This window comes from Sander vitreus, chromosome 7 (genome assembly GCF_031162955.1).
Source record: "Sander vitreus isolate 19-12246 chromosome 7, sanVit1, whole genome shotgun sequence".
In the NCBI taxonomy this organism is placed as follows: Eukaryota; Metazoa; Chordata; class Actinopteri; order Perciformes; family Percidae; genus Sander; species Sander vitreus.
In genome coordinates this window covers 26,994,256-27,008,873 of record NC_135861.1, presented here as the reverse complement: position 1 = coordinate 27,008,873, position 14,618 = coordinate 26,994,256, and the positions used below count along the sequence as shown (strand labels likewise).

The following is a 14,618-nucleotide window of genomic DNA, read 5'->3' as shown; positions in this document are numbered from 1 at the left end:
TGCTTAGGCGAACGGTCAGGAGATCTCGCTCCCCTCTGAGGCTGAACAACTGGAACATGAAAACCGCACTCACACAGGTCCCGTGAAATATGACAGCTACAGTTTATCGGAAAATAGCGTTGGGCACATTGAATTTGATAAATGTACTGTTTATCGTCTGATGAGACAAGAAGCTAACGTTAGCGAACGCTGCGGTGCCGGTCCCTCTGTCTCTGATGCCCCGCTGCAGGAGACTGTGTGTATTCCTCCGACACGCTGTATTAACGTTACTGTTTAAAACGCTTTCCAGGTTAGTGGGGATGCATACCACTCCAAACCAAAATTAAAAACGTAGTTATCTTCCCTCAGTGTTTAGTTTTGTTGCTAAACTGTGTGTAAAATGAGCGGTGACGTTAAATCATCCATTTCAGGTAACAGCACCCTAGGGTACCGTCTATTTGCTGGATTGTTCCGAGGTAACTGTCAGTAGCTAACGTTAGCAAATAAGCCCGTTGGTATTGTTCATATTTATGCACAATGACGAATAACGCGAACTACACGCTGTTTAGGTAACGTTACTGTTGACGTTCAAACAGGTGTGTGTGTGTTTTGAGAAATATCTTGATACTGCAAGGCTATATTTATTTTATTTTTATTTGATATTTATATATATTTTTATTGCCATTACCTGTTTGCCCTGTTTTCATACATACAGAAGTTTAGTTTGCTAAATATATCAAATTTTCTTAGTTGGATATTGGATGTGAAAAGGAAGAAATGGTTCTTCCGTAACTTTGCACTTTAGATGTGTGTGAATTTCCCTTATACAGTTCTATTTTATAGTGAGCGATTATCTGTTCAAAAAATGTTCTATGCAAAATGTAAAATGTTCTATTAAAGAAAAGATAGACAATAAATATTTGTGTGTGCTGTAAAGTGGTTAGAAAAAATTTAATCGAAATCGGCTAAAATTGGTATCGGCTGGTCAAACTCAATGAAAAATCGGAATCGGCCTAGAAAGTTGTAATCGGTGCATCTCTATTCTTTTGAGAAAGATTTCACAATGAAGAAGTGTTTATGTTCCTTATGTTCTCAGCCAGAATTTCCTCTGTACCAAAAACAAACTGAAAACCATGACCCCCAAACTGTGATATGAACCGAAACGTGAATTTTGTGAACTGTTTCTAACCCTAATATGGAGAATAAAATGTTCCCCATTTTTCTTTTGTTTACAGTATAAATAATTACAAATCTTAAAATCAAGTTCATAAAGTAACTTTCTTTGCATTCATTTGATTCCCAATCAAGATACACTGGTAAAAATGTGATAAAATATGCAATTAATCGCGAATAACTATAGAACTTCAGCGATTAAAACATTTTAATTGTTTGACAGTTCTAATATATATATATATATATATATATATATATATTAGGGTTGTCAAACGATAATTTTTTTTTAATCGCGATTAACCGCTAAAGTTCTATAGTTAATCACGATTAATCACATGTTTTATCACAATTAAAATTCTATTATTTTGCATTTCAGAACTGTTTTTAAGTACATAATAACAATGGAAAGCCATCCTTAGCAGTGTATTTTGATTGGGAATCAAATGAATGCAAAGAAAGTGACTTTATGAACTTGACTATTATTTATTTACTGTAAACAAATGTGTGAATCTGTCATTATTGCACAATTCCTACAAGTACCTAGCCTAACTGAGATGTAACACTAACACTTTGCTTATACAGTACAAACAAAATGGTCCAAAAACCGGATTCCACAGCAGGACATTTAACCTTTACATTTTTAACAAGGATTGAGAACAATTGACTGAGATGTAACACTAACAACCACCGTTAAGGCAAACGAGTGCAAAGTCCAGCCAGAGTCAATATAGTGTTTAGTAACTCCCAAATAATTGTGATTACTCACTGACGTCCAGTGATCACCGGTTAATATGACAGCGTTTGCACTTGGCAGAAGTTCGAGTTTAGCTACTTTCTCTGTGCCGTACAGGCTGTGTATGGTGAAACTACTGTCCCCCTCGACGGCAGTGTATAAGACGGGTCAGAACATGCCAACCGTAGCACTTCTTTAAGACCCGAGTCCTCTACGATGCTGACAGGTCTGCAGTTAGTTGCCACCCATTTTGCAAGAGCTGTAGTAATTTTTTGGGATTTGGTTTCATCAACAGGTTGGCAAGTAGCACTCTCCAAAATACTGCTTTGCCTGAGCCCGCTAGCATCAAACTGCGTCACGTTAATATGCTGAGCTCGAAGGTGGTAGCGCAAGCTTGACTTGCTTCGGTGATATTTTAATTCGGCTTTACACAATGTGCATATGGCTTTCGACTTGTCTACTGAGCCGTCCGGTAGTTTTTTTTTTAAAAAGAAAAGCGCCATTCAGAAGTGTGTTGCTGCTGTCTTTCTCCATGCCGGCAGCCTGCCTGCATTCTGCAGCAGAAGATGTGTTATGAAAAAGTACGGCAGCGCCAAAGGGTCAAAATAGTAGCCGTTAGGCACGACGCAAAGCCGAGTGAAGTGTAAAATAAATTAATCGCATGCCGGCATGCGTTTAAAATTTTTTTTATCGCATTGCGTCGGCCCTTAATCGCATCGCGATTAACGCGTTAACGCTGACAGCCCTAATAAATATATATATATATATATATATATATATAAAAAAAAACAAACAAACGGTAGAAAAAAAGTAAAATACAAGCTTAACATTTTGCCATTTGAATTGTTTCTGTACCTAAAAGAAAGTTTGCATAGATAGTAGAACTTCAAAATGGAGAGAGCGAGACAACAAATAGAGACAGAAAGAGGGATAGACAGACATAGAGAGGGACACACGCAGGCAGGCAGACAGAGACACAGAGACAACAGCACCTTGATCTTCTGCACAATTTCTCCCAGACCTAAGCCTTGATAGTGACTCTGACCCAGACAAAAATTAGCCATATCTACCTCTGAAGTTGAAGGTAACTTCGAGAAAGCTGTGAACGAGAGAGAGAAAAGGCAAGAAGGGCTTTTTGGAAAGAATCAACCAAAAACCAAAAACCAGAGCTTCTCGTCCATGAGTATGCCTCCTCCTGTGTGGTGATACGTCGGCGGGTGTAATTCGGTAGAAAAAAAATAGTTCCTACATGAAACTTCTCACAACCAGGCCTGTGGATTACATTGAGTGATTTCTGGAAAGAGACATTGATATTGAGTTTTTCAAATGTATTCTTTTGGCACTTTTGAGCACCACAAGCCGAGTGCCATCTAGTTCCATTATATGGGAGAGAAGGCAGACGATCTCTACGGCTGATAGCTCCAACACTGGGCAACTTACACCAAAACTATCTGGATTGATAAACAGCACTACAGGTAAAAGGAAAATTATGTATTTGTGATTTTGGGGTGAACCGTCCCTTTAACAATTAAAAAAAGTAGAGAGAGAGTTACCAAAAAATAGCTTAAAAGTGATGCAGCAATCAGAAACGGGCAAGAACTGACGGAGGTCTAATCAGCCAATCACAATCTGCTGTGTGTCTCTGTATCCGGGGAAAGTGCTGTGTCATTGTTGAGTAGAACTGGTGACAACCCACAGAGATAATCCCTGAAATATATTGAACTCCTAAGACGTTGTACAATTCAATAGTTTGAATAATTTAAATTGAAGACCATTTATATGTATTTATTACACACACACATATATATATTATTTACAATTTATGCACTTTAATTTATTTGCTTATTTGTTATTGTTTTATTTTTGAAATTTTATTTTCAGAGATATAAGGATTTTGAAACCGTGTTCAACCTGGCTTGTTGTTTGTAAAATTTGTTCGGCAATGAAGAGGGAAAAAAAACACAGAAAGGGACTACTTCACAAAAAAAACTTGCATCTTGTGAAAAGTTGTATTGCTGAAATCTCTTCCCTTTGAGCATCTCAAGACTTGGCTGAAGATGTAGACATGTAATGTGTGTGGATAGATGCATTTGTGTTTTTGCTCAAGACTTTTCAATGTATCAATTGTGCATGACCAGTGAAAGTTTGTGGTCAAAAAGTTGAATGCCAGTTCAAAGTCAAGTAACCCGTTGAAAGTTTAAATGAAGTATGAAGCTGAAAGTATGCGGAAGGATTTAACATTTGTGGAGTGGAGAGGGTTTAAGAGGATTGGAAGATATCTCCCATTGACTTGCATTGTAAAAAAAATGTGAGAAAAGCCTAATATTTTAGTAGAAACTAGAAAAGGTAGAAATAGGAATGCAGAAGTAATAGTCGGCCAAAAAATATACGGAAGAAAAAAAAGGTCAGAATAATGCGTAAAGAACAATTACGCTACCTGTAAGACAATGTGTTACCAAGGCCTGAGGTAGGCCCACTGCATCATAAGTGGCCGGTACGGATAGCATTGGCTATATGATAAATGTATGATAATCACTTCACAAATGAAACACAGTCAGTGATCTGATTCATCACTTTCACACCAGCTTTCTCCCACATGGGAAACAGATGTTACCATTTTTACAAAAAGCTTTTTTATCAATATATGAACAGGCCAACCCATATAAACATAGATAGTTCTAATGTATCCATGGAAAAGTGTTTCTGCAACTGCAAAGCCGTCGTATAAGAGAACAGTGCTTTTTTTAACCAATCAGATGTTGAACTCCAGCAGCTTGCTTGTACTAAGCCAATAAAGCACTGCTGTGCAGCTTGTGGAACCAGGGGAGCTCCTCCCACCCAATGAAAATCCAGCTTTGGCACGATGGCCTGTGATGCAGCAGCTTTAGGAAGTCCAGTGCATGTGAACTGGAGAGAAGCCAAAGCAGAGCCACCAAGAGAGCAAGGTAAACAAGTTCTCTCTTTGTCAATCTATTTTCCTCTCTCCTCCTTTTCTCTCTCTCTGATCCTAAGCCATGGCATTTAGACCCCTTCTGTTGCTCCCTTTCTCCAAGAGAGACATAGATAGATAGATAGATAGATAGATAGATAGATAGATAGATAGATAGATAGATAGATAGATAGATAGATAGATAGATAGATACATAACAGATAGAGAGAGAAAGGGAGAGTTACAAGCTGTGTACTGGATAAAGAGAAGGCCAGCCCAGAAATGACTGCGTCACCATCTCTGTCTCTCCTGACTACGCAGAAACAAACGTTTCTTGGGAAGGGTTTCGGCAAATCCCAGTGGCCCTGGAGGGTGAAAACAAATCACATGACACAAGAGCCACTAGCCACACACACACACACCGATCTGATCTGTTGTCTGACAGCAACATACAGCTGGATCCCAACCAGTCTTTGCCTTCAAACATGCCTGCCTCTCCATGCGTACTCTTTCCTTCGACTCCATCAAGAGTTAACCACAAAGTAGGCCAGCAATCAACAGTTCGAACACACACACTTATATGTACGTACGTACGTATGTAGTGACATATAAATTATTAACCTCTTGACTTGAATTCAACAACGAACTTATCCTGTCGTTTTTTGAAGGTTGCTGTAATGTCCACCTGGCTGCATCTGCGCACACTTCCATATATTGGTGTATTAAACGTCTAATACTGTTTCATAATAGGCGAGACGCCACCATGCATGATTGTATTCACACCAATGTAATCATCCAATCATATTTCTTAAGGTGGGGGGGAAAAAAGCGATGTTCGACTACCTTGATCATTCTCGGCCAAAACATTCCTGACCGAGCTTCGCTGTGATATTAAGAACACTCCAGAATATTCTTTTGTTAACCCCTGTGTCGCACCTCTGCCCACACAAACCACACACCTTACCATGCTATCACAACAAGACCTAGAGAAACTATGTCAGACAACAGCATCCATGTTGAAACTCCCGATACCAGCCCACAGGACCTACACAGCACACACAGACACACACACACACACACACACACACACACACACACACACACACACACACACAAACATACATATAGTAGCGACAGGCAGAGCAGATCAAAACTACCAAGGAGGAAGAGGAGGGGAAAGACGAGGTTGTCCGAAACCATTGTGTCGACTTCAGGTGAAAAAACTCGATGACTCTGGGCTTCTGTTATCTCAGCTTCTGTTTCTCCTGACATGAAAAAGTGACGTAGCAACTAATCCAAAATCTCTCTCTCTCTCTCACTCGCCGACTTGCTCTCCCTCCCTCCCTGTATCTCCCTCTCTCTCCTTTTCTGCCTGCCTCTCAAACACACGCACTCTTTATTTTCATCTTGTTTCAACAGCAAAACTGCTATTACACTGCTACTACAAGCAAACAAATATACAGAGCAGAACCCACACAAATGCATATGTACGTGCCAATGCACGCACAGCCGTGCACATGCGCGTAGGATCACGCCATCCCTCTTTCTGAGTGTGACGCAGCACTTAATTCTCTGTGCTTTCATACAACTGTTGTGGAGACACAACGCAACTTCTTGATCAAGCTGAAACACACTTGCTAGCTGCCACACAAAGCAAGTGAGCATGAGCAGACTCCAGTTAAAGGGAACCCTACCACCATGGCTCCCTGTCCCCCACTCTGTGACGTTGCTGTGTCCCCATTTCCCCCATCCTCCCATATAATTGGGTCTCTCTCACTCTCCGATGCCCTCCACTCTGGCGCACTCCTCTCTGCTCTCGGCTAGAGACGCACCGGCTCCTCTGTCTGTGAGACTGAGCTGACTGAGCCTCCTCGATCACCTGACAAGCCACTGCTTTTAAAGGCACATCACCAGCATGTGTATCAGTTGCATAAGCACTCAGATTGTCTTTTGGCTCTTTTAAAAAAAAAAAAATACAGTCTAATGAGGGATACTATTTATCTCTGAATCTGCACCAAAGGGAATATTTACATGGTGCTCTGTTTACGTTGTGATGTGATGCTTTTGTAATACCCATATGTTAGTTACTACATTGATTTATGATGCAGAATACATGCTGTTCCTTATTCAATGTTACTACTTTTGACTTCCAGAGTGGAGCAAGCGTTTATACATACAAAAGAATTGTATACAGTGTGAGGGGATCGACTGTCACAATCACACTCACTACCATGTGTACTTCCTCTTTCAGTTCCTGGTGCTTCCTACCACAGCTCTGGCCTAGAGGAAACACAGAGAACAGTTGTATCCTCTGCTTCTGTTCAAATAATACTGTTATTCAGTTAAACATAACATGAATCTTGTAAAAAGGCAAGATAAAAAAGAAAAAAAAGAAAGTAGTATAGAAAATAGTATATTATCTATGCAAGCCAGGAATTTAGCGGTTCCTTTAAAATGACTGTGTTCCAGCTTTATAAATAGTCTGTTTTGTTAAGGTCAAACATTAGCTGAGTTTATTTATTTTTTTAAAGACATGAGTCTCTGCCATTTTTATCTGATTGTTTACATACCTTGATCAGATGATTCTTCATTTGTATAAAAATCAGACTGATGAAGCTGTGGGAAGATAAAAAGGAAGAAAAACATTGGAATGATTATGGTTGCAAAATGATGGGAATTTTCAAAGTTGGAAACTTTCCATGGGAATTAACGGGAATATATGGGAATTAACGGTAATAAACTGGATATTTTTAATATTGCTTCTTATAATACTGTTAGTCTATAATAGGGAACTTAAATGTAGTTGAAAAAACCCCTCTTGCAGCATAATCTTAGTTAAAACAACCTGATTTAATGCAACTTCAGTTGAATGTCCTCCCTATATTTGTCAATGACATGCACACACGCAGTAATCAGCATAGGCTACTACATACTTGCCAACATTTTGTTTTTAAAATACGGGAGTTTTTTTATTTTATTTTTTTCAATTTCCCATTAATTCCCATAATCTCCATTAATTCCCATCAAAGTTTCCAAACTGGAATGTTTCCAAAATTCCCCAGCTTAACTTTCCATGGAAAGTTTCTGGAAAGTTTCCAGAAATTTACTGGAAAATTGCAGCCCCTTTGCAACCCTAGGAATGATCCAAATTTGACTTATAACATGAATATGAGGCATGACAAATGTGGAACACTCCATTAGACAATAAACTTTGGCTGAAGTTCAAATCAGGAAACATGAACACTATGAATGGTTTCCCTACTATCAACATCCATAATTAGTCTGGGGAAAGGTCAATCCAGTGAAAAATAATGTTTGTTTCTGTTACGGTAGTTGGTCTTAGACGTGCCAAATTAGCCATTTTGTGTTAGAGTAGCTTCCGCTGCAATACTGCAAATAAGAGGAACAAGCTTGGTTCTGTTTCTTTTATGAGCTCGTCTGTTCTAAACAAGGCTGCGCCTATTAGGTTTGTCTGCATTGCTGAAGCATAAAGTCCCCTTTATGTGCTAAGTTGAAATAAAAGCTTTGTCTCAGTTAACAAAAGGTAAACAAAGTTCCCATTTGTGCCAACTTACCACTTCACCTAGTGGGTTCATAAATGATTCAGAGTTTTTTTTATTTATTTATTTTTTAAACTTGGAACAACACTTCCACAGGGGACAATGTGTATCCAAACATCATAGCTATTGGCTCGAACTCAAGGGAACGACAGTAAACTACGTTTTGAGAATATTTACTATGCTGCAGTGCTGACTCACTGACCACCTAAACCTTGTAGTTTACATGAGGCACACATGCACCATCCCTCTATTTTGATGTATTAAATGTTTCAGTATCCTCCAGTTACAGGTCTGGCTTTTCATGTGGCTGTACATGTTCTCCCCTAAAGCACTTGTAACTTGTGATGTCCTAATTCCCCACTGGAACCGGAGGATATGGAGCCCACAGCTTCACCTTACAAGACTGAGAAAGGAGAGAGCATCGGCAAAAGAATCAGCTTTCACCCTCGAGCTATATGGGAAATCTAAGGGATCTCAGGGATCAAGGCATGTTTGATGGTATTGATTTGAGGATTCAGGTCTATGTTCTCCTCTAGGATGAAGATGTCCTATTTTTGCACATTTGTCACACTTGACTGTTTCAGATCTTCAAACAAAATTGAAGATCATACAAAAATAACCTGAGTAAAGAAAAAAATTATCATTTAATTTATTAAATAAAAAAAGAAAATCCAACACCAATTTGCCCTGCGTGAAAATGTAATCGCCCACTTAGTTACTCATTCAACCAATGAACCAAATTCAATTGATAACTGGGTTCAAATAGACTAGACACAATCAGGCTTGATTACTGCCAGCCCTGGTGAATCTAAACATCACTAAAATAGCAATGTGAAGTTGGCTAAAAGGTCTAAACAAGCAGCAGAGTATGACGCGTGCGATCAAAAGAAATTCCAGGCGAGATGAGAAAGAAAGTCTATATCAAAGCCCTTTCTAAGGCTCTGGGACTCGGCCAGCGAACCACAGTGAGAGCCATTATCTCCAAATGGAGAAAACTTGGAACCGTGATGGATCTTCCCAGCAGTGACTGGCCTACAAAAAAAACCTTCAAGAGTACATTGACAGGAACAGGAAGTCACACAAGAACCTAGACAAACATCTAAGGAACTGCAGGCCTCGCTCGCCTCAGTTAATGTCAGCAATCATGATCCCGCCTTGACAAAATATCTGCGCAAAAATGGTACCAATGGGAGAGTTGCAAGGCGAAAACCACTGCTTACCAAGAGGAACATAAAGGCTTGTCTCGCATTTGCCAAAAAACACAGTGATGACCCGCAAGCATTTTGGGATAATGTTCTGTGGACCGATGCGTCCAAAGTAGAACTTTTTGGACGACATGGCTCCCGTTACATCTGGCGTAAAGCTAACAATGCATTGCACAATAAGAACATCATATCAAACATGGTGGTGGTAGTTTGATGGTACCGATCTGATACCAGTGTTTAATTAATAAGCTGTAAGGGGCTGGGATCACTCTTTTATGAGTAAGACAACATCAAGCTTGATTTAAACATTGCTTTCCTAGCTATCTGAGTCAGTATTGGCCCTAAAGCCGAAATTAGTATGGGATCGGTGCATCCCTATTTTGGCCGAGTCAAAGTCCTAACTTAACTGATATAGGTGTTGGATTATTTTTTTCCTTCAATAAATGATCATTAAAAAAACGGTATATTGTGTTGACTAAGGTTGCCTTTGTCTTATAAATAATTTTGTTTGAAGATCTGAAACAGTTAAGTATGACAGTTGGAAAAATAGAAGGAATCAGGAAGGGGAAAATACTTTTTCACAGCACTGTATGTGCATCCTATGCAAGATAAGTACAGTAACACTTAGGAATATGAATGCAAGTTGAGCACTTGGTTTGGTGCTCCATCTACGAAAATTGGATGAAAGATTTACATTTTAAAAAATGCATTGCTTTGCACACTATATAAAATAACTGGCACATTTAATGTGTATCTTATATTCAATTCTGTCATATGCCCGTGACAGTACTACTATATCCATATCCAATCACCACAGATATTCAAGTGTTGTTGATAACTTGGGAATTATTGCTTTTCCCAACATAATGCACCCTGCAGCCTCTAACGAGAATAGGTGGTTTTACTGTGATAGTGGTTTGTGCTTATGGTGACAGAGACACGCTACAGCTTTAAAAGATACATTCAAGTGCCGGTCCTTCCTGTCTGCTATTTATGCTTCTCATCCAGTGGGTAGTGTGTTAATTTTAGCTAAGTCATCTATCAGCCATGCCTGTTCCACTTCCTAAACCTTAATCTCTCCCTTTGAAAAGGTGCCTAGTCAGCTCCATTGACATTGTTTTTGGCTGTATTGGGAACAATGGGCATAGCTCCTAAATGCACCCACACGTACATTTAGGCAAGCTATAACCTTCTTAAAGTGTTTAATTGAAAGTAAACAGTGTAATCTTTTTTCTGGTATTACCTGGTTCAGTGGTTCTGCAGTTACCACTCAGAAGAATGCAAACAGGCTCTCTCTGGAGATGTCAGCCCGTGTTGCAGCATCATTCACTGTATGATGAAAAATAAGTCACTGAAAGCTTTATCGTCAGCTGGTCATGAGAAAATCCCACTACACTACCAAGTGAATTAAAATGTTTCCCCTAAGCTCAGCCGTTTCTGGCATCGCAGTGTTGGAGAAAGTCAGAGAAAAGTACATATTGTGTACATTATGTGACACTTTGATGCTGTGCAATTGTAATTTTGGTTGTATGACTTGCATGACTGCTGGCCACTGGCCCAACTAATATGGAACTGGCCAACTGTAATTCACCTATAACTTTTTGACAATGATTGATATAAACAGTGAGCTGCGGCACTGTTGTACCATTCGTCCTAGATGTTGCTGGCTGCAATTGCTGGGAAGTGTACTGGCTCTTACCTTTCACAAGAAGTTGAACGTAATACCTGCTTTATCTCTGTGAAAAGAGAAATAGCAATATTTATCTGGAAGGCAAGCAATATCAATTTTCAAAGCTAACGTTTATTGTTTTGTTCTATTCACCAATATATTTATGTCCTTAGAGGCCAGTCTATCACACTATTAACTAACAACATTTTCTCTTACAGTGCCACTGAAGCAGTCAGCAAATCAATCGGTCAACCGACTGCAGCGGGTTTGATGTTTTGATGTCAGGCCAAAGCACAACCGATGGATGTGCCAGTCCTCCTGTCAACAATGTTGACACAAAACACAAGATGAATATAAACATGCATTCCACTCGCTCTCGTGTAGTTACTGCTGTATTCACCCTCACTCTGTAGTGTTCACCTGTAATATTGGACTCATTCAAAGAACACTGTTTCTGATAACTTCGTGCTCTGTAAAAGATCTTAGCCTGCACAAATACACCACCCTGTGTTAAGTAAGAGTATTGCTTTTTGGAGGGTTTGTTTACATCAGGAATAAAAAGTGCGTATGACATAGAAACCTCTGGATGGATGGAGCTGAGTCAAGGCACTGGCACAGCAGGCACACGCACTTTGGCTTTACAATCAACACAAATTTGTCTTTAGAAAAAAATCAATAACATATGGTTTTTTTAAATAAACTTTTTGAAGGAAAATCTATTTCTGCAAATGAACAATGGGAAAAACAATATTAGATCATTTTTAACTTCAGGCCTATATGCAGCACAATGCTGTTAAATGAAGTGATAACTAGTTTTACATTCCTTTATGTTACAATTTAAATACAGTATCATCTGGAAATGGCACTACGCACAGTACAACACACTGGCAGGTTCAACAGTGCAACAACACAATCAAAGTCAGTGCACTATAATTTAAATTTCCTGAGAAAGTAGCTACAATATAGTTTTTCTTATGATTTTTTTTTTTTTTTGAGAGAACACTAGTTTAAAGAAATGTCCCTCCTCTGTAACTTTAAACTTAGCAACCTGCTACTTATTACTTTTGACATCAAGGGATCTAACAAGTTGAATCAATTATATTCCAAGTCTAACAGACCAACATTAATAACAACATCTACCACATAAATTAAATCATTACGCAGTACCACATGGATGCAAAGAGCACTCACTCCTGAGGTAAACTGAAGTGCGCAACATCCTCCTGCAGCAAGCATCCAGCACACCTCTCCATCCCACCCCGCTGCTCGGGCTCCGAAGAAAAATGAGGCACAAATCCCCCAGACATGTTTTATAAGGAAGCAGCTGAGAGCAAATGCCCTGCTTGTTTCCGGGTAACGTTGGAAACAACGCTGGAAACTGCGCACTACGTCGCAATAGGCTGATCAAATCATGGCCATGCGCATTTCTCACTCGCCTTTATAAAATACGTTTGAACAGTTTCAAAACAAATTATACAATTAAAAAAAATAAAGCGTGAAAATTGTAACATTATAGAAACATCATACGGTACAAGAACAACAGAAAACAAACGACGCACGTAACTAATACAGCCGACCGAGCACCATAGAAGCACTACTACACTACTAACCCATACACCTGAATCCATATACATGATGGTAACGTTATTTTATTCACTGGAGAAAATCACGTCATAGCTGATGTAAATAAACACTCTCTTGAAAAGGGCGATGACTTACCGACAGCGCCTCCTTCTTCGCAACAGGTCGTCCGTGCTGAAACTATTTCAAACTATTTCTACTCCGTCATTAGCTGTCATTAACTCACATTAACCTCCCATTATCGAATCCAGAGTGGACCCTTGCTCTAATGAAAAACACTGGCCATCGACATATTCACAGCAACACAAACAAGCCACGCCCACCAACACACACCCCCGTTTCCTGATTGGACGTCGCTTAGAAAGGCGTCAACAGGATCACGTGCTTTTGACGCAGGTTTACAAAGGGCGCACAGTCGAAACAAGAGGATCCACTTCTCTGTACTTCCGGTTTACGCTGAAATTCCGTTTCGTTCCTTCTTTTAGGAAGCGCATGTTGTAATAATAATTAAGGAAAACAAATGATGTCAAGCTCATACAAGTGATCTATCTATCTATCTCACCTGTATTCTTGAAAATTCGAATTACTTGCACTGTTATTGATCTTGCCTATAATAGCTCAATAACCTGCTAGATTACATTTCCTTTCAAATAAGTCAACCACAGGGAGATGAACAAAAAAGAGCAGTTGATTTTGTGGGCTTATGCTGTTTCCATCAACAGAAAAGTAAAATCTGTACTCGCTTAATGTGGAAGTGTATAGAGATAAAGGCCCATTTTAGACATGCTATTCCTGTGGTCAAAGACATGTTATTATTAAACATAAACAACTGCCTCCCCAATCCAAAAACTAGGTTGCGAAAACTCAAATTTGTCATCAGTCTGCAACTGCTCCATAGACAATAGATCAGCAAAGATGTTACAAATCAAACTGACAGAAGCCAGGGGCATTTTCTGAGTAGATGGGTACAATTCTAGCCTGACATCGTCATACCAAAGCCCGTCTATGGAAAGCCGTTCCAGTCCTTATTCAGCCCCATTGTACCTACTTTGGTTGCAGTTCCACCAGAGTTCCACTGGGGGTGATCGCGGTCCAGTGCTAAATGAATGGGACTCTATGGAGCTAGACGACTAAATTTGTCTCTTTCGCCCGATTGTCGTTGAGAAATCTCAGATTTGATTGTAGTTTTTGCAAGTTCAACATGGATTATAGGTCAAAAGTTGAATGAACGAGTACTTATGCCCTTTCGATTTGTTACAGGTTGAGTCGTTGTTGCCCATAACACGCTAGCATTCTGCTAATGAATGCTGATTGGTCAGTGAAGGACTGATTACGATCAGAGATCTCACTTGACAGCATCCGAAGCAGAACCAGAATGTCAGAGTGAATATTTCGACGTGGTCTTTAAAACCTTAGCAAACCTCTTTCTAGCACGCGTATTAACAGGGAGAGGCTAACCTGTCAGCTGTGTCGTCGATGCCTCGAGAGAAAAAAGAGCTTGCCGTAAAGCAGTATCTCTGGCCGTCCGATGTGTCGTCACTGACATTTTAAAAGGCTTTTTAGAACAAAAAAGCCACTTTAAAAAAAATCTAACACCCAGCAGTGTGTATTTTCTTAGCCTCCCCTTTCGAATGCAACATTCAAATTACTAGACAAAAAATGATATCCTGAGAAAAGTGGATTTTGAGAGTATAGCTCCATAGAGTCCCATTCATTCTGCACTGGCCTGTGAGTGCCCCCTATATGGAACTCTGGTGGAACTGCAACCAGTTTAGAAGCCGGAAGTAAC

The 14,618-nt window shown here is 39.6% G+C and overlaps 1 long non-coding RNA gene across 2 annotated transcripts; it reads right to left on the bottom strand.

Moving 5' to 3' along the window:
• Window positions 1–3,655: 3,655 nt before the first annotated feature.
• LOC144521261 (uncharacterized) lies at window positions 3,656–13,124 on the bottom strand. Of its 2 annotated transcripts, none has more exons than XR_013502294.1 (6): window positions 12,968–13,124; window positions 11,465–11,566; window positions 11,279–11,315; window positions 10,823–10,908; window positions 7,385–7,430; window positions 3,656–7,094 (listed from the first exon to the last, which is right to left on the bottom strand). It is a non-coding gene; the product is annotated as an uncharacterized LOC144521261 (long non-coding RNA). The 2 variants fall into 2 exon arrangements; XR_013502295.1 differs by lacking the exon at window positions 12,968–13,124 and adding an exon at window positions 12,440–12,750.
• Between the last annotated feature and the right edge of the window lie 1,494 nt (window positions 13,125–14,618).